Source organism: Chiloscyllium plagiosum, unplaced genomic scaffold (genome assembly GCF_037043375.1).
Source record: "Chiloscyllium plagiosum isolate Xiang-an unplaced genomic scaffold, Cpla_swu_hap1 HiC_scaffold_28, whole genome shotgun sequence".
Lineage (NCBI taxonomy): Eukaryota > Metazoa > Chordata > Chondrichthyes > Orectolobiformes > Hemiscylliidae > Chiloscyllium > Chiloscyllium plagiosum.
In genome coordinates this window covers 6,532,508-6,554,128 of record NW_028270166.1, presented here as the reverse complement: position 1 = coordinate 6,554,128, position 21,621 = coordinate 6,532,508, and the positions used below count along the sequence as shown (strand labels likewise).

Here is a 21,621-nt window from a genome sequence, read left to right as displayed (position 1 = left end):
CAAATGCTTGCTTAGATAAAATGGAACGGGATGGTTGAGGGAGAGAATCCCCGAGTTAAATTCCCAGTCAGTTAAAGGCACCACCGCTAATGGTGCATTCGATGGACCAGGAATATGTAACTCCAGAATTGGGGAAGAGTAGGGCAGGTGTCGGTAAGTAGAATATCAGACTGATTTGAACCGAGTTCTGAAAGTTGCTGTTGGAGTTCAAGATGTGATTATTTTTGTTTAGAGCATTCGTTGCGGTGTCTTGGGTGAAACAGACCTGTGATTGAATCATTATTTTCCGATGGTCTGTTATAACACTGACATAACTCCCACAGTGAGCAGCAGCAATCTCTGTGTGATGCTGCAGTCATTACATCTGCAGACCTCACTTTCTCCTTGTTCTCAAATGGCATTGCTCAGGCCGATGAGTACAGGAGTTGGGATGTCATAGTGTGGTTGTGCAGGACGTTGGTGAAGCTGTGTTTGGAGTCCAGTTCTGGTCGTCCTGCTCTGGAAGGATATTATTAAATTAGAGATGGTGCAGATCTACCAGGATGTTATCAGGACTGAAGGGTTTGAGTTGTTAGGAGAGTTATAAGCTGGGACTTGTTCCCGGGAGTCAAGATTAGAGTGGTGCTGGAAAAGCACAGCAGGTCAGGCAGCATCCGAGGAGCAGGAAAATCGACGTTTCGGGAAGGCGCCCTTCATCAGGAATCAGCACCACTCAGATCTTGACTAATCTCCAGCACCTGCAGTCCTCACTTTCGCCTTGTTCCCGGGAGCATAGAAAGTTGAGGGGTGACGTGAAAGAGGTTTATAAAGTCACGAGAGGCGTAGATAAGATGATGAGCAAAGGTTTTCCCGAGGGTAGGGAGTTCAAAATTAGAAGGGCATAATGTTAAGATGAGAGGGGAAAGATTTAAAAGGTACCTGTGGGGCAACTATTTCACGTGGAGGCTATTTCGTAATGCGGAATGGGCTAGAGGAAGTGGTAAATGTACGGACAGTTTCAACATTTAAAAGTCATTTGGACAGGTACCTGAATGGGAAAGGTTTAGAGGGACATGGGCCAAACGCAGTTTAGAAAACTCGATCATAATAGGCGAGTTGGACCGAAGGGTTTGTTTCCGTGCTGTATGACTCTAGGCTTTTTCAACCCCTTCGTATAACTCTGGAGTTAGGCGACCCATTAGAAAATTTGTGACATCCTGGAATTCTTCTTCCGATCTGAGACATCGGTATCAGTGCGGTTCCTGGCAGAGAGTGAATGCAGAGGGTGAGCAGAATGGACCAAGTGCTGAACTGGAATCGCGGCCCTGAAGTGGCCAGACTTCCGAGCTATCAAATCTCATCCAATCCTTTCGAGGTGTCCCCGCTGTCTGGAAATCTAGTTATCCAACATTGGGAAGCAGCGTGTCACAGGCATTTGGATCAGCGGGATTGCTGTGCATTCAGTGACTAACCCCATCTCACAGCCCTGTAGTTATACCCACACCCCACCGCCTCCGCGCTTCAGGAAGGCAGTTTGATGCCAACTTCGGCAAGGCATTTTATTCGTTCACCGGCGGGTGGATGTATCTGGTTAGATAAATAGTTATCAGGGAACATCTCTGGTCTGTACGCACCAGCCAACCTCACTTTCCCGTGGCTATCCACTTCAACTCCCCCTCCCACTCCCCCCATGAAATGTCCATTCTGGGCCTCCTGCACTGGCTTCACAAGGGCACCCGCAAATTGAAAGAGGAACACCTCATCTTCCCCTTGGCAGCCTACAACTGCATGGCATGAACATTTAATTCACCAGTTTCCAAATCTCCTCTCCTGCCACCACCCCATCCCAGATCCAACCCTCCAACTCAGATCCGCCCTCTTGACCTGTCCTCCCCATTCTTCCTCCTTTCCCACTTATCCGTTCCATCTTCCCCACCGAGCTATCACCATCAAATCCACCTTCGCCCACCTATCGCCTACCTTTCCCCTAGCCCCATCTCCCCACTTCCCCCTATATATATCTCTTAACCCCCTTCCGGGGCCCCTGTCCTGAAGAAGGTTCCTGCCCTAAACGTCGACTCTCTTGTTCCTCGGATGCTACTTGACCTGCGCCACCCTTTATCAACGCCTTATTTCCACCTCTAAATGCCAATAGGACAGTTAGGAGTCAGCCTCCTGGCTGTGTCCTGAAGTCACCTGTAGGCCACGTAAGGATGGCGATTTCAGAGAAATATAGAGAACTGGGGCAAGAGCAGACCATTCGGCCCTCGAGCCTGCCCCGCCATTTAGGATGATCATGTCTGATCGTCCAACTCCTGTTCCCACTTTTTCGCCACACCCTTTGATCCCTTTAGTAATAAAATCATAGCTAACTCCTTCTTGAATGCATTCAATGTTTTGGCCTCAACCATTTTCTATGGCAGAGAATTCCACAAGCTTCCCCATTCTCTGGGTGAAGATATTTCCCTAACCTCAATCCTAAATGCCTACTCTGTATCTTTAGACTGTGATTCCTAGTTCTGATCATTGAGAACATTCTTCCCATGTTTACTCTATTTACTCTTGTTAGAATTGTATGGGTTTCTATGAAATCCCACCTCATTCTTCTAAACGCCAGTGAATGTGGACCTAACCGATCCAGTCTCTCTTCACACCACAACCCTGCCACCCCAGGAATCAGTCCGTTGTACACCTTGCATGAGCAGAACCATTAAAAATCGCGGAAGCTGTAAATCAGAGATTAAAAATAGAAATTTCAGGAAAAACTCAGCAAGTCTGGCAGTAAATGCGGAGGGAAATCAGAGTGATCCGATCAGAAACGTTAACTCTGATTTCTCTTCACAGATGTTGCCAGGCCTGCTGAGCTTTTCCAGCAATTTCTATTCTGACCAGAACCATTCCCCTCCCTAAAGGACATTACAAAACCCAGTGAATTTTTACGCAGCCGACAATCGTTCCTTGGTCGCTGTGCAGTTGGCTTTTAATTCCAGCTATTTTGTTGGATTCAAATAATTACCATTTGCCATGGCGGGGTTCGAACACCAGTCTCCAGGACATGACGCTGAGCTTCCGAATCATTAGCCCGGTGACATTACTTCAATATCACTACAGTTAATGCCAGCCTAGGTTGAAATGCCCGCATCCCAGGAACCAAACAAAACAAATCAGCTCATGCGAAACAAGGACCACTTTTGCTGTTCCGATTTATTCTCATGTTGTCACTGTCTGAGGTGCCACCTTTCTGGCGAGATGTAAATGGGGACTTCCTCTTCTACCTTCTCCCTGGGAGCAAAGATATCCCAGAGCACTATTTTGAAAAAAAGAAAGAACATGAAGTCTTTTAGCAGGGATGCCTTCATAAACTTCCCAGCCACCGTGTCTGGTTCTTGTGCTCATATTGCTGTTTGTGGGATCTTACTGTGCGCATTCTGGCCGATGCGTTTCGCGCATTGCAACAGTGACCACACCAGAGTTCCTCTGTCTCTTTGGGTTCTATCCCCACCTATCGTTTACTGCCCTAACTCTGTATTCTGTATATGAACCGACATTTCCCCAGCTACCTTCAGCTCTGAGGAAGGGTCACTCGACGTTAATTCGGATTTCTCTCCTCAGATGCTGCCAGACCTGCTGAGCTTTCCAGCGATTTCTGTTTTTGCCTCCAAACTACTTCCTTGACTGCAAAGCTCTGTCCTGAGGTTGGGAAAGCGGCTACATGAATGCAAATCTTGTATTTTCTTTCTCATCCGCCCTCCCTGGTATAGCAGACTCAAGAACAGTTTTTACATATTTTGAAACAGTCTCTACTTCTGGAATCTCATCCACAAAAATGAAGAGAAACACACAATCCTGTTAAAGGGAACATTTTGGGTGTCGGTTGTGTTTTCAGTCGGATTCAATCGGGTGTAGCTGGAGAGCGCAAGTTCCTTCTAATGAAATGCGCATCTATGGACAGATTCTACGAATAGGTTCAGGAACAAGTCACTACAGATGTTGGAATCTGTACTGAAAACTAAAATCACAGCAAATCTTGTAGCAATCTTTCAGGTGTATTGATAGAGGCGAGTGTGTGTCTGGCTGCTGTGACAGCGCAGAACTGGAGATGATCTTCCGATTCTCCCATTTCCTCACTGAGATCTACTAACTCCACCGCAGAAACTCACCCGAACGAAGGCAACTTCATTCCCAAACTATCCATATCTACAAAACCGTGTTCTTGTCCCAGTTATTACTCCATTCCGCTCCACCCCCTCCCGCCCCAAAGACCGTTAGCAGCTGATTTATATCATTTCACGCCGGTGGGATCTTGCTGTGCGAAAATTGGCTCTCGTGTTTACCGGCAGGACAATAGCGATTACATCCGAATTGGGAGCAAGAGTGGGTCATTCGGCCCTTCCAGCCTGCTCTGTTATTCAATGAGACGACGCTTCAAACTGGTTCGTTGACCAGTGGGGGAGGGGTCGGAACGTCCGCTTTGGGCGCTTGCTGAATGCAACGGGTTGTTGTTTTCTTTATAAGGAAACATTAGGTCAAGGACAGTTTTGCGATACTCAAATCAAGTGGGAACAAACTGATTTGTTTTTCTTCTCTTTCAGATTCTCAAGGCCGGGAGGAGAGATGCACCGTTTGTCTGTGAATCTCGACAGGTAGGTTTGGGTGAATGTTTTTTCTCTACTCGTGTATAATAAGAGTATCTAAAGAGGGCCTACTCCCTGTACCGTGAGTGAATAAAGGTGTCTGTAATTGTTCTTTCTCAGAACCTGTGTCGTTTGAGCTCTCTCACAAACTGCCTCAGACCCCTTCACTTTGAAGGTGTGCCCGTGCTGACTTTTCTGGCCGATCAGCCTGTTAGAAACACAAAGGGAAAGAGATTTGAAGGACAAAGCTATTGGTCCATGATGAAGCAGAGACTAGAATGATGTGCAAGTACCGGTGTTAGACTGGGTTGGACAAAGTTAAAAATGACACAACACCAGGTTATAGTCCGATAGGTTTATTTTGTATTTCCAAATAAATCTGTTGGACTATAACCTGGTGTTGTGTGATTTTTAACCTAGAACGGATCAGACAGCATTCTCATTGAGCCCTCACTGGCACAAGAGGCCGAATGGCCTGAGCTGTTTCACTCAATAATTCTGTTTAACCGAGGGGGCTATTGACCATTGGAATAATTAACCCAATCGCCTGAATAGAGAACAGAAATCTCCACAGACAGACGGTGGTGAGATATGTCAGGGTCTAATTAAAATGGAGAACGAATGTTTTCTTTGGGAAGGTGTTGAGACAAGACACTGTCCGCGTCTGCATCTTGTAACACATCCGAGTTTGTAGTTATCTTTTCTTTCGCCCTAAATGGGATCCTCAGATGCCAGACCTACCGAGGTTTTCCAGCAATCTTTGCTTTTCTTTCTGATTTCCAGCATCCACAATTCTTTCGGGTTTTTGAGGTATTAGATATCTCTGGAGCAGGAGGGACTTGAACCCAATTCTTCTGGCTCAGCGGTAAGGACACTACCTCTGCTCAACAAAAAGGCCTTTAATCCAATACTGATACAAACCCGCTTTCCCCCGTTATTTTCTTGCTATTGTGGTATTCGAACTTCTCTCTGACTATTACAAAGAACAAAGAAAATACACCACAGGCCCTCCAAGCCTGCGCCGACACATTTGCCCTTTCATAATAAAACTGGTTTCACTTACAGGATCCGTATCCCTCTGTTCCCTTCGCATTCATGTATTTGTCCGGGTGCTTATTGAATATTAATCCAGACCTCCCCTGGACCATTCTGCAGTCATACTACTAATGCAATGAGTTTATAAATTCTTATATCTAAACTTACGGTGATTATCCCAATCATACACTTGGCTTGTGGCTATACAGACTTGATGAACTGTTTTACACATTGAGAGGCTGGGTGTGCACGTTCCTACGTATACTTGAGCACTTCGCACTCTTTGGCGCTAATTCAAATGGAAGGTTGTGACATGGACATAAATATGACAACAGCTATACACATTGCAATGCAAGCATGCAACCGGAAGTCTTCTATAATCTAACAGCGCCAGTAGGTGTATTGTGACAGAAATGCCTTAGATCTTCCCCTACTATGCCTTTGCAGTGACTGCCCCAAATTTCAGCGTGTCCCTCAGCAGATAGTCCTGCCATTGTATGTATCTGTAAAAACATTGGGTGTACACATGTTGGCGTGCGTCATTACGTACGTCAAAAGTCATTGGTGTCTACAAACAGGCGTATTTGAGTAGGTAACCTCAATTTGACACAAATCCTTTCTCCTTTAGCGCTGATACTTTGGAAATAATTACTTTATGTTCGTTTTAAAGTGTGAAACCCAGAAGAATAATAAATGAAATTGGATCAGGAGTAGGTCACACGGCCCTTAGAGCGTGCGCCATTATTCAATAAAATAATAACTTTCACCTCAACCCGAGATCAACCCATAGCTCCAACTGTAATCTCGACATCAAGTGGGACGACACGGTGATTCATCTAGGGACTCGGGTTCGATTCTAGCCTTGGGCCACTGTCTGTGTGGAGTTTACACATTCTCCCCGTGTCTGCGTGGGTTTCCTCTGGGTGCTCAGGTTTCCTCCCGCAGTTCAAAGGTGTGCAGGTCAGGTGGATTGGCCATGGGAAATGCAGGGTTAAAGGGATAGGGTGGGTTTGGGTTGGATGTTCTTCAAAGGGTCAGTGTGGCCTCGATAGGCCAAAGGGCCTGCCTCCCTGTCCAAGATCTAGTCGCCAAGATTAGCGCGCGAAAGGAAGCAGAGTTGGATAAAAAGTGGAACTTGTGTGGGAGGTGTAGTTGTGGCTTTTCCTTCAGATACCTGTAGGTTCGAAGCTGAGGACGGTGGGAGGTAATGAGTACTCCAGCCTTGGGAAGGAATGAGGAGGGTGGGAAATGGAGTGTGGGTTTCCATCTCTGGGAAAATGCAGAGGAGGTAGACAGATAGAAGTGAGCGAGACACCTCTGTGGGTTTCCTGTTCCGGGCTTAATGCGGAAATAAAACAAAGAAAACAAAAAAAAACACGGGAATTACTGGAGAAACTCAGCAGGTCTGGCAACATCTATGGAAAGAGAAACTGAATGTTTCCAGGCTCGTTCTGAAGAAGGGTCACTGAATGTTAACTCTGTTTCTCTCCACAGATACTACCAGACCCGCTGAGTTTCTCCAGCAATTTCTGTTTTTATGCCCTGCTGATCGCTTTAGTTTATTCGCCTACCTGACTACTATTCTGTCCATCTCACGTCGCAATTTTTCCTTCGCTGATCTAAGAGAGAGGTCTTGGCGTGATATCGAGAGTAAGATTTTCCATCCCACAGACACCACCTCCACCCATCACCCCCGCCACCCCGCCTCAACTCCCAACCCCAAACAGTTATTTACCAGAGTAGGCACTAGCCAGAAGCGAGTTCAAACTGAATTTAAAATAACCCAAGCTGACGAGCCTAGAATTCCGGATGGTTTTAATTAAAACCATTAGAGTTAGATAAATTCGTTTTCTTCTGCTAAATGAAAGGCCAGGAAGGTGAGGAAATACGGAGCAGAGGTCCCCCAGCACGAGAGACATTAAACTATGACAGTTTAGAGAGATATTAAAGGAAGAAGTTGTGTTTTGACTCTTTAACCATCCGCAGAATAAGAACTTTATTCTGGGGCTGTTACTCAATGGCAGAATGAAAGTGTAAAAGACGCTTTGTCCTTCTTTAACTGTGCGATGCCTTTTCGATGTTGAAAGCCTTCAAAATGCCGAGGTCCCAATCTCGCTTCAAACCGTCTATAAATATCGATTGGCGGATGAATGTAGCTTTGATATCAGGACAGTGAAAACTCTTATAGCAGGGCGTAGCTGAGATTGCATTATAAGATGAATAGTTCTCAAAGTTATCTAAATAAAATTATCTCTGTTCACATCGGCGCAGTATGTTTCTTTCTATCTCATTGCACCCTCTATCTCTATCAGATATAAGGTTAACTGTCTCGTTCTCTGCACGTTTATCTTTTTTCTTTCCAACGTTTCAGTTTTCAATCTTTCAATATTGGTTCTATATTTGTTTTTAGTTATAACTCTGTATTTTTCTATCATTTCGCTTTTCTTTCCCTGTGTATATTCCACTTCACCCGAGCTGTACTATCATATCTATCTATCTATCTATCTATCTATCTATCTATCTATCTATCTATCTATCTATCTATCTATCTATCTATCTATCTATCTATCTATCTATCTATTTATCTATCTATCTATCTATCTATCTATCTATCTATCTATCTATCTATCTATCTATCTATCTATCTATCTATCTATCTATCTATCTATCTATCTATCTATCTATCTATCTATCTATTTATCTATCTATCTATCTATCTATCTATCTATCTATCTATCTATCTATCTATCTATCTATCTATCTATCTATCTATCTATCTATCTATCTATCTATCTATCTATCTATCTATCTATCCATATACATTTATTTGTCTGTCTATACATGTATCCCTTTGTCTGTCTGTCTATACACCTATCTATTTGTCTATTATTCAATCTGCCTATGTATTCAGCTAACTCCCTCTATGCCTCCCCTACTCTGTATGTGGTTCTCCATTCTCTCTGGAATTGCTGGTTTTCACTAGATGTGCCTTTGGCAGGTTTCTCCCAACTTGTGTATTAATCAGTAAATCTAGCTTTCACATTGCTTATATATGTAAATCTTCCAATGTAGTTAAGATTTGGTGGGGAAATACTTTTTTAAAAAAATATTGTCTGCATGGTTCCTTTCCGTTGTACTCGAGATATAATCTTATAACAAGAGAAATCGATCCATACAAATCAATTTCCTTTGGATATTGTTATATTTTGAGGTTAATTGAAGTATTGGTTTGTGGCGTTTAGAGAGAGGTTCGTGATAAATATAGAGGGATAGGTGATGAATATAGAGGGATTGGTGATAACTCGATGGGCCGAGGTATTCGGACTGATTCGAAAACAGCACAACAATAAATAAACGGACAGTTAGGTCTCTCTCCTGGCTTCCAACAAAATATAGAAAGCTAATCCTCCCTCCCTAATTTTCATACTTTTAAAACCCACGCCTGGCGTTAAATAATTAATCATAACTTCTTTATCTACCTATCTCTCTCCTACTCTTTCCAATCTTGTTAGTGTGCCCACAATGGGCTCAGTACTCTTCCCCTCAATGAAAAGAAAAATCATTTCCAAAAATTGCCATATCAGCTCAGCTGTCCAGTACCATCAAGCTGTAACTTTGCAAGGATAGACCAAAGATTGAAATGCCCACTAGGTAGGTGACAGGAAGTTGATCAAGCAGCGCCGTATGATTATGGTAAAGAAAATAAAATGTATATTTGGTAATAAGAGGACGATTTGTTCCTCGTGAGGCTTTTAAAATGTGATTATGTGCAATTAAGGAAAATAGGAAAGAGGGCGACAGAATAGAATATATAATAGTGCAGACGTTAGTACTACGTTCTAATGAATAGAACGATAATTGTTTATAGCCAGTATATCCTATAATTCGTAGATCAGCATACACAGAAATGTCCATCTGTATTGTTAATCATCTTTATATATATATAGAATATTGCGTGCGGTCTTTATGTAACATATGGAAAATAGTAGATGTCTAGGTAGGAGGGAAGATAAATGCATAGCATACTGCTCTTTTTAAAACGTTGAACCTATGGTAAATTCTATATTGTAACCATTTTATGTAAAGAGGGAATACAGCATATGAACAAGATTTGGCTATCTCATGTAAGCTGCAGAGAGGAGGGATAGGAAGACCACTTTCAATCGCCTTCTTTTTGGTCTTTGCTGAATCGGATATTTGTGGATTGGCTGCCAATTTTGTACTGAGTATTTCTGTGTCCTGTGCAATATACGATACACGCAGAGGAGGTCTCTATGCCGAGTGATTCCACTGTTACTGCTGTGAGGGCTAGGCAGCAATGAGATTTGGTGTATTCACAGGCCATGTGTGTGGATTGTCTTTCTGTAAGAAATAATATCTAATGTTATATTTAACGCCGACTTTGGCTGCGTCACGTTTAGGATACATGGATTTTGAATGCCTGAAAGGCGGGGAAGCGTGTGGGATAGGCGTAAAGTAAGTTTAGAAGCAAGCTGTTTGCAATGGCGTGAATGTTGGTTCTAAAAGAAGGTACACTTGCCAGCTTGACGGAAATTGCAGCAATTATGCCGTTGTTTTTAAACCCAAATCATTTTGTTTTGTCTATGACGATGGTGTTGCATTAACAGCACACCTTGTATACGCCCAGTTATGTACAGGCAGGTGTGATCTGCAAAATAAAATCACAATAGTACAGAGACACGCCATCATAATATTCTTCAGAATCACTATACATAAATGGAAGTTCATGACGCATCCGCATACATAGACAGAATCCTGACACAGAAAGAGAGAGACAGAAGACACAGGACACAAGACACCAGTAGGACGGGTGATTTGAACTTGACTAATAAACAACAACCGACATGAACCATATGGACACCAACCGTCACACACCAACACTTCCACACAGGATCACACCTTTGCATTCGTATTCGCTGCATTTCTCGCATAGAATCACTCAGTATCTCTCTCCCAAACGTTTCCCCACCCCAAACACACAAATGAAAAATATATTATCCAGTCATCAATATGATTTCCGCCTCTGTCCCTCTCTCACACTACAGGATTTGTGCCCTGCACCTGTTTTCTGAATATATATTAATCGATAGTCAAAGACAGCACTAAAGAGATATAAGATGGAAAATAAGGCACCATCCCTCTGAAGTGAAAAAATCACTTTAATGGCACTTTTAGCTTGAAAATTGAGAGATCATTGCAAACGAAAAACTTACATGTTTCTTAAAAACTGAAATTGCACGAAATCCAAAGCTAATGAGAAGAAGAATAGATAGAATCACGTGGCCATATTTCAGGTCCTTTTTTTCAGTTTTAATTTTTTTTTACTACTGTCTCTGTTTCTAATTTATATTGGATTTTTTTTTATCCACGCATGTGATTTATGTTAATGGAAACCACACTTGCTTTGAAAATGGTAAGAACAGTTGGATATTAGAAAATGTTTAAATACTCCAGTCTGTGGGGAAGAGACTCTGACAGTTTTCACACTGCATTATTAAATGTCCACTCAATGCCTACTGCTGTGTGTATGGCCACTGCAAAGCAATTGGATGGGATAATTAAAACAAAACATGGATAAATGGCTCCAGAGCTACCTACTAGATTCTCTACTCAAATTACTAAATATTCTGAAATCACAGGCCCAGTAACACCTGTGAAAACAGGGTAGGTTAATCTTTCTCTCTATCTCCCTCTACTTTTCCTCTCAGTCTTTATTTTCCTGTTTGGAAATATACAGCTGTAAGTTCACATTTAAACCAATTTTACATCAATGCACACCATCTCAACCGACTGTTCACTAAATTTGTCCGTTCCAACCAATCTTCCACCTGCTTCTATCTGGTACACTTACCCGTACATGTATTTGAAAGTATACTTTCTGGTACATCTTTTCCCCAGAGCTCAGGCCCCCCCACTGAGTGAAGAACCCCAATGATATATTTTACGGCACCACATTTTACAAAAAGGGACTCCCCAACGCCAGCACTAGACAGCTACTGACACAAGTTAGATTTAAGAATATAGAGTTTATGGTTCGTGTAAACTATTGTAGAGTATCAGTAGCAGAGGGCAGCCAGACATCACTGATACAGCCCGCTGATACATTTCAACATGAACATCTCTGCAGATGAATAGGTTATCCGGTTAAAAGGGAGCTTCCGACTCCCACTTACGATATGTTTATATTTGGATCTCAAATTCCACGGGACAAAATGCCAGAGTTCCGTCTGTGGGTACATGCTTGTCATTTAGGAAAGTTGAAATTACGTAAATAGCGGAAAACAAAACAGTAGCAGCCTTCGATTATCGCATTTAAGGCTGTGATTGGGATATTTGTGCAAGATCTAAGTGTGTACTGGGCTACGGTGATCCCAATAGCAGGTAATCATTCTGCATAAACCCTAAAGCTGGCACGAAGGTGAACTTGACATACATTGCAACCTAAAAAAACATCGGAAGCGGTTTATTTATAAAGCTGGCCTCTTAACTGTCCGAAATTCACTAGTGGGAAGTTACGTAACAATTATTTCCTTGTATCGTTCGAACTAAAGGCTACAAACAGGGGGATCTCTTCTACTGTAGTCAGGACATCGTTAAAATGCAATATAAAAATATATTGTATTGTGATAGAAGTGACATATATAGACAGCTATAAATGGAAAGATGGAGAGAGAGATCCAACAGCTTAAATTCAACAAATGATTGAGACGAGGGTATAAAACATTACATTATCGTAGATGAATGTTTCCGCCGCTCATATAAACCAATAGTGATCTAACAGTTTAAATACACCCAGAACTGCTTTTAAATTGTTTCGAAAATGATAGACAGACAGACAGATAGAAGTGTAGATAGTTAGATAGGTCGTCTCTCCCGGTGAGGAAACCCATTATAAAGCTGGGGAAAAAAACCCTCAAAATCTATACAGGCGTCAACATTTATAGGTTGCTTAACAAAAAAAAAATCAGCTTCTGCTGCACAAAACCAAAACAGAAATCGTACCCTAACTCACTTCCTGTGTCTTTTAAAATGAACTTTAAAATCCAGGCAATATCAATATTGTGCATGTATCTGTAAGATAAGGGCCGGGTTTGCAGGATTTTCTATCAAATGTAAAGTGTAACAATTAAGTGAATTTGCTTTCTGATAAATTCTGTCCAGAGCACCTTTAAAGTTATTTTGTTTGCTGACCCGGTAGAAATCCAATGTTGGCAGGAATTCCACCTTTAGAAACGGCGAAAGAAGGTTAAGGAGATTTGGGCCTAAGCTCGTTTTAACTAAACTCTCAATGCGAAAACATATTGAAGTTACCACAAGTGAACTGCCATTGGGATGTACTTTGAGGTTTGGAAGAAAGGCCACCTATCAGGTTTATAATTTCACCCAGACTGCGCCACCCTTTGGCTCTTCCATTTTCATCTCTTGCCTAACCAGAAACTTACCTTCTGTCTAGCGATATAGAGCAGCCTCTTCACTGATCTATCCGCCATTCTGTGTGCCCAGCATCGAACTATAACTCCCTTTATCCGCCCATGAATACCCTTAAACATCCAGCTACGATTCCACCATTCTCTCTGTCCATCAATCCATTTATCCAAATGAGTTTTATTTTTTGTCGATGCTTTCCTTGAAACATGAACTAAGATAACAGGTTAGTCTAAACTTTTGAAAATTTTATATGTTAACTATCCAAAACCTGTGATTCGGGGGAAAGACCCTTTAAGTATCAAAGACCATCCCCTGCCCTTCTTGTGTTCACATTTTCAAATCTATCCTTGGGTGATCTTGCCCCCTTTAAAAAATGATCCCGCCTTTATCTTCCTCTCCTTACTTTCTCCTTTGCCTTGATATTTTGATGGTAGGTTAATGTTCTTTTGCCCTGCTTTTATTTTTCGCTGATACCAAAACAGGATTTTGGGAATTATGTAACTGAATGGTCTGTGGGTATAGTTGTTGTAGCGCGTTGTAGCTTGTTCAGAGTTGGGCTTATTCTGGTATTTACATGGCCGACACCCCACTGAAATTCTCAAAAATATTTTTGTGTACACTCAGGTCGAATTATTTCATAATTATGCAGTACATTTCTGGGAATTCAGGGAGTTTCATTACTGCAAAAAAAACTAACAAAGGCGCGAATTTGTTACTGGAGACAGAACAATAAAAGACTGCAGAAAATGTGATTCTGTTAATCTTTGCAAAGCCAAAGGTTCAATTTCTGCTCTCACTCCTTCAGTAGTGTCCACTCTCGTTTGGTTGAAATTCATTGCTTTGATCTCATCGTGACTCAATCCTTCAGATTAGTTTTGAGGGGGAAACCATCCAATGCGCATTGACTCATAAATAGTCGTCCCTGAATCTACTGCCTGTGGCTGGGAATTTCCCCAAATTGTACATTCTTGGGAAAAGTTGGGGTGGGTGTAGAGCGAAGTCAGTAAGGGAGGTCTGGAGATGGGAGGGGAACGCGGGAAGGGAGATAGACAAATGGAATGAGAGTATAATTCTGGAACATAATACTGATAAAGAACTGCATCAATGACACCGCTGTCGCTATGTTGCTGAATACTGTACTTAGTGAGAACAGCTCCGTTAAATTTATTGGCGATCTTTTCAAAAATCATAGATTGTATAACAGAACTGGCACTGTGTTTTATTTGGAAGTGTTTTACAATGCGACCCAAGTGATTCTAAATACAGAATTAAATCCGCTCTCACCCGGGTTTCATTTCACACCATCATCTCAGTGATAATGTCATTAACCTGGATTTTTCCCCACGTTAAAATGATGGGAATGGAGGATTGTTGCTAGGAGCTGGATACCGGGAGTTGGTGGAATTAGTTCTTTATGTCCTTATGGTTAAATACACGGTTCTAATGTATTGTGTAGAAACGATCGTGTGGAAATTCGCGTTTTGTCTGGTAAACGGGGTTTCGATCGCAAAATTCAATCGGGAAAAGGGGGAGGGGGTGAAATAAGGAGAGATCTAACACCGGAGGATTGGAGGGGCGAGAGAAGGCAGCCTGTAGGCCTGGACGAGCCGGGAGATTTCAAATGAATCGCACAGTTCATCGCAAATTCATCGCCTGGCAAGGGATAAAGGGAGGAAGGAGCGGGCCCCGAGGAACTGGACACGTTGGGCAATGGTTACAACAAAATATTTATTCCCGTTCGCAGCGATACAGGTTCGAGAAAGGCGGCCTATCTGCTCAGCAGCACCTAACCTCCCAGTGCTGAGAGAGACCGACATTGAAATGTTAGGTCTGTAGCAAAGTACCCGGGGCTGATGTGATATTGATGGGCACATCTCTCTATCTCTAATACTTAATCTGCCAGCTCTGTCTGTGAAAGGTGCGTCGATGTGAATTCTGTCTGCTGGGTTGCATTGTGAACCAGGCTTGTATTTAACACTAATATATGCCCTCTTTAAATAAATCCTTCATTCAAACATCACATGCATAATCAGTACAATCAAAGATATGTCACTTAAAACATATAAAAGGGCGTTACTGGTACAAAATGCAAAATCTATATTTGATATAAAGTCCTCAATTAGACCATATTCACTGAAATTAACTGTATCAAATATTTCTTTCTCTCTCTTTTTGCTTGTCGTTGCCAGTCTTACCCCAGGAATGTTGTGCTGTGTATATGTCCTTCCGGTTAATTCATACATTTCCTTTCACGTCCATTCATTTCATTGACCAGAATTCCCCTCAAACACACACCCGTTCTAATCCATTCACTGGGATTAATATGCAATCATCAAATAACTAAACTGTCCTGGGCACATCCACTGAACACGGTTTCATTAAACGTTGTCCTTAACAGCTGTTAAAAATTAAGACGTCGAATTTCTAATTCCCACCTTCTCTTCCAATAAACCGCAATCTCTGATTTGTTTAAAGTTTACACGGACAACTTTGATATCAAACATTTTTTTTGGAAAGAATTGTGTCTGGGTGAGCGTGGCAATTTGATGTTATGCTGGGCTAGGATTGTTTCCTGTTTCTTAACACCCCATGGTTTATACATTACTGCAGTTTATATGTGGGTGTGTGGTATTAACTGTAGTTACATAAATATGCAATTTCGTGGAGTTGGCATGTACAGTATAAAAGACTTTTCGTCAGTAACGAGGACCGAGACAGATATATCGTTGTCGTGTTATAAAGTCACAGAAACGGAAATAAAGATAAAATAATGCATTTATATATCACCTGCTTTGTAAGGCCAAGAAAGACTGTAACGACATATTTACCAGAGAAGGAAGAATGTTGTATTTTATACAATAGAAACTCTGTCAGCACAGTGTAGTGTGGGTTTAAGTATTGAAATAATGCATTGACTGGAATAAAATGTAAAACGTGCAGCACATCGCAAACTTCCTAAACACAAGACAGAATCAGACATATCATTGTCGCTGCTTGGGATATATCACTCAAATTCTCTATATATTCCACATGTACATAGGAAATATGAATTTATTACAGGAGCATTTTTATACGTATATGGGGGGGGGGGGGAGGGGGGAATACTGGAGAGAGAGAAGACAAAGATCTGTCCCGTGACTGTATGAGGAAAGAGATGGACATGAGTCTGAACGTGGTTGCTATATTTACAGTTATTATGTATCTAGGAATAGTGACAGAGATATAGATGCCGTTAGATAAAATATTTGATTATATTCCGCAGGTAGGTCCAGACTAGGGGAATCAGATGCTTTAAGTTTCAAAATCAGCTGTAGACTGAAGGAGGTCCGGAGAATGTAGTGTTGTACCCTGTATATAATATATACACTGGACATCCTCTCCCTCCCCGGGGCACTTAGGTCAGACTCAGGAAACACAGTCCATGCTAACATTTCAGTCCTTTTACTGTGGTGGTTATTTTTTATTCTTTCCAGTTCATCGTATCGCACTGTTCTTTATTTATATAAACCCACATAAGAGAGGCCAAATGTTGGATGTATAAAACAAAGCAAGAGTGTCTTTTAAAATCTGGAAATCGATGTATAGGCTTGGAGTGGATATTAATGGAGATCTGTATCTTTCAATATTTGGCCTCTCTCTAGCAGGCTGAGGTGAGGGCAATGGGGGACATTTCGGAGTGTTTCCGGTTTCAGAATATCAGATATTCCACTCTAGGTAACTACAAAGCGATCCAGGCACAATTCCGACTCTGACAAGCTGTCGTGAATTACTATAGTCTAACCCCGCCTCCAAATCCAAGAAATATACTTTCAAAAAATACCACCCCCTCCCACACACACCCACACGCACGCGTTCATATTCACACACGCTTCACACCCGGCAAAGCAAGTTCCGATTAAACAGGCAATAACCCAGGTATGCAATGCATCGCATGGTCTCTCTACACGTTGCTGCTCTTGTGTTCTAAATCCAGGGTGAGTTGTACAGTGCACGGTGGAAATGGTTTCAGAATAAACTGAACGCTCCCCTTCAGTGATAAGCCACCTCTCTTCCCTCCACCCTACGCGCCACATTCCTCCCCATTCCAACCCAATTCCACCCCAACCCACCCCCCAAAACATTCGATTAGTAAAGCAGTTATCCGCATTGTATTTTTTTAACCACGTGGACCTCAACATCTTGTGATGTAAAATCTAAATGTACTGTAGGGAGCATTCTCGTAGGCTGCGTGGAGCACGTATGTAACAGAGATTTAGTGCAATGGTTTACATAAAGATGTGTTGCCTGTTTGGTATTTATATGCCTGTATATGTGCCTGTGCACGTCAGTACTTTGTGGATCTATGCGTCTATCAGGTACACATGTAGAGAAACAGATGAAATCATTATATTGTGTGTTCTATGCCAAGACTTTGGGATAGAAGGTGTGGTGCAGCGAAATAAGATCAACATCCCGTTGTCCAGAGACTGTGGTTCAGCTTCATGTGCACTGAATCAAATACTGTGTACATCAGGTAGTGGATTCCACATGTTCGGTTTTGTGTCAGCGCCCGAGATGAACTTTTTGCTGCCCATGATACTCACGGAGACGGCTCTGTTTGTGTAATACTTAAAGATACACAGTCAAAGTAACCAATTAGAGTGGGACATTTGAGATAATCATTCGGGGCAGAATTACTTGGCATTTGGAAATATAATTGGGCTCCTAATGAAAGTCGATGCCGATCTTAGTCATGGCAAGTGGTGTTTGACTTACTTGAAGAAATGGTTGAAGTTGATGGGGATAATGCAGTTGGTACCGTGTATATGGACTTCAATAGGCATTTCATCAAATATCACAATAGACTTGTTTTAAAGCCCATTGGATTAAAGAGGCAGTGACTGCAAAGATGTAAAGTTGGGTAAAGGTCAGAAAACAGATTATTGGTGAGGCTTGTTTTGTAGATAGGAAGAATGCATACCATTAATATTGGAAGAGTCAGTATTATAACAACTCTTCTATATGATCTTTAGTCATAACTTGGACCTGGATATTACAGGCCAACATTTCAAAGTTCACAGACATTGCAAAACTTGGAAATGTAGTAAGCAATGCAGAGGAGTAGACATCAAAAAGACAATGACAGACTGGTAAAATGGGCAAACACATGGCAGATAAAGTTTACAGAAGAGAAGTCTGGGCTATTATATTTTGATAGAGTATAGAAGGTGAAGAAATTAAACTTTTTAAAATTCAGTCACGGGATGTGGGCATCACTGGCTCAGCTAGAATTTATTGTCTATCTCTAATTGCCCGGAGGGCAGTTAAGAGTCAATCGCATTGCTATAGGTCTGTAGTCACATGTAGGCCAGACCAGGTGACGATGGCAGATTTCCTTCCCTGAAGGATATTAGTGAGGAGGATGGGTTTATCCATAACAATTGACAATGGTTTCATGGTCATCAGTAGCTTCATAAATCCAGACTTTTTTGATGAAATCAAATTCCTCCATTTACCATGGCAGGATTTAAACCCAGGCCCTCAGAATATTAGCTGAGTTTCGGGAGTAATTGTCTAGTAATAATGCTACTTAGCCATAGTATCCCCAGGATGGCACAGTTATTAAAGGGATGCAGAGAGAAGGAGATGGGGGTGTCTGCAATTATTGAAGATGGGTAGGAGAAGTTGAGAAGGTTATTTTTTTTTTAAAAAAGAAAGTGTTTCTTCAGTTTATTAACAGAGAAATACAGCACAATGTATTTTCTAAGCCACCGATTAGAAGTCATCTGGAGTATTGCTGCCAACTCTATATACCGTGTTTTTGGAAGGATGCCAAGTCCTTTTAAGGCAGTGAATGGTACCTGGCTTCATGATATAATTTAAGTACTTTGTTCTTTCATAGGATCTGGATGTTACTGGCCAGGCCAGTATTTGTTGGTCCTCTAATTGCCCTTGAACTGAATGGCTTGCTTGGCCATTTCACCACATTGTTCAGAGTCAACCCTATGGCTTGGATGTGGATTTACATGTAGGCCAGACCTGATAATGAAGCAGATTCCCTTCCCTAAAGGACATTAATAAACCAAATGGATTTTTATGACATGATGGAGTTTGATGATAGTTTAATAGCCACTATCATTGAGACTAGCCTTCAATTCCAGACTTTAAAAAAAATAATTTAAATTCTACCATTTCCCCAAAGATTAGAGATGTTGGTTTTTTTTTAAGAGCAAAGAAAGTTAAGAGAACATTTGTTAGAGATGTACAAAGTAATTGAAGATTTTGCTTGAGTATGTAAGGAAAATCTATATCCAGTTGTAGCAGGAATAGTATCAGATGACACAAGGGCCTTTGGTGGCACAGTAGTAATGTCCCTACCTCTGTGCCAGAAGGGCTGAGTTTGAGTTCCATTTGTTCCAGAGATGTGTAATACCATCTCTGAACAAGTTTATTAGAAAATATCTATCAGAAGACACAGAATGAGGGTGATCACCAAGACAACACAAGGAAACAATTTTCTTGCGCAAATTTCTGTGTTCTGCTGGGTGTAGAGCAGATTCAAACAGAATTGAATTAATTCTTGAAGGAGAAAAATTAAATAAAAGTTGAAAGTTAAAGAAACATTGAATTACGGGGAAAGAGTAGGGATGTGAAATTAATTGGAAAGTTCTACAAAGTTCGCACTGTCACAATGGACTGAATGTTTTTTTACTGTGCAGGAACGCTATGAGTCTATGATTCTCATTTTTAGTTAAGAGTATTAGGGAAGGTGAAACTAAGGCCAAGGAATCCTATGACAGAGGAGAAATATCTCTACACCAGGACCTGTTGGTCATGGAAGGTGTGTTTGCATCAATCAGGTTGATGGCCAGCTTGTAAAAGCTTCCAGTAGATTACATATCAGGCAATAAGGGTGATAGAGTTTCTTACTGATCCTACAGAGGGCAAGGGAAAACCATTACTGTGCTTTGCAATGATAATGGACCAATCTTTTCAAAGTCAATTGTCTAATCCTTAGAAACAAAGATAGGAGAAAAAAGCAGACCAGAATGAAGGTGGTAGATACAGTTAAGACATACGCTGGCTATGATCTAACTTGACAGCAGAATATGCTCAAACTCCTGAATCATATCATCCTATTTCTAATGGTCCTATGCACCTTGCAACATCATATACAAAGGAACATTAGACTAATACACAAAAATACAACAAAGTACCGTGATACTGGCAATCAAAAACCAAAAAGGAAAAAGCTGGAAAATTCAGCAGGTCTTGTAACATCTATGGAGAGGAAGCAGAGATTATGTTTGAAGTACAATTCTGAAGAAGCGACACTGGACAGAAAACATTATCTCTGCTTTCTCTCCACAGATACTGCCAGACCTGTTCATTTTCTCCAGCATACCATAGAACATAGAACCTAGAACATTACAGCGCAGTACCCTCGAACTAATCTGAAGCCTATCTATCCTACACTATTCCATTCTCACCTATATGTTTATCCAATGACCATTTAAATGCCCTTAAAGTTGGTAACCCTACTACTGTTGCAGGCAGGGTGTTCCATGCATCTACTACTCTCTGAGTAAAGAAACTACCTCTGACATCTGTCCTATATCTATCACCCTTCAATTTAAAGCTATATCCCCTTGTGATAGCTATCACCATCCGTGGACAAAGGCTGTCACTGTCCACCATCTCTAAACCTCTGATGATCTTATATGTCTCAATTAAGTCACTTCTCAACCTTCTTCTTTCTAATAAAAACAGCCTCAAGTCCCTCAGCCGTTCCTCATAAGATCTTCCCTCCATACCAGGCAAAATCTCCACAGAACACTTTCCAAAGCTTCCACATCCTTCCTTTCAGCAGTGACTAGAACTGTACGCAATACTCCAAGTGCAGCCACACCAGGGTTTTGTACAGCTGCAGCATGATTTTGTGGCTCCGAAACTCAATCCCTCTACCAATAAAAGCTAACACACCATACGCCATCTTAACAACTCTATCAATCTGGGTGACAACTTTCAAGGAACCATGTACATGGACACCGAGATCTCACTGCTCATCTACACCATCAAGAATCTTGCCATTAGCCCAGTATTCTTTATTCCTGTTGCTCCTTCCAAAGTGAATCATCTCACACTTCTCCGCAATAAACTCCATTTACCACCTCTCAGCACAGCTCTGCAGCTTTTCTATGTCCCTCTGTAACCTGCAACATCCTTCAACACTATCCACAACTCCACTCAGCTTACTGTCATCTGCACATTTACTAACCCATCCTTCTATGCCCTCATCCAGGTTATTTATAAAAATGACAAACAGTGGTGGACCCAAAACCGATCTTTGCGGTACACCACTAGTAACTGAACTCCAGGATGAACATTTCCCATCAACCACCACCCTCTGTCTTCTTTCAGCTTGCCAATTTCTGACCCAAACTGCTAAATCACCCTCAATCCCATGTCTCCGTATTTTGTGCAATAGCCTACCGTGGGGAACCTTATCAAATGCTTTACTGAAATCCATATACACCACATCAAC

At 41.6% G+C, this 21,621-nt stretch overlaps 1 long non-coding RNA gene across 8 annotated transcripts in view; it reads left to right on the top strand.

Annotated features, from left to right (window-relative positions):
* Positions 1-21,621, top strand: part of LOC122565455 (uncharacterized) — a 147,084-nt gene that overhangs the window by 8,767 nt on the left and 116,696 nt on the right. For 7 of the 8 annotated variants that reach the window (XR_006316176.2, XR_006316175.2, XR_006316179.2 and 4 more), the window contains exon 2: positions 4,572-4,622. This is a non-coding gene — a long non-coding RNA (uncharacterized LOC122565455). Of the gene's footprint in view, positions 1-4,322; positions 4,413-4,571; positions 4,623-21,621 lie in introns of those variants that run through there. The other variant, XR_015751804.1, reaches the window with a different exon arrangement.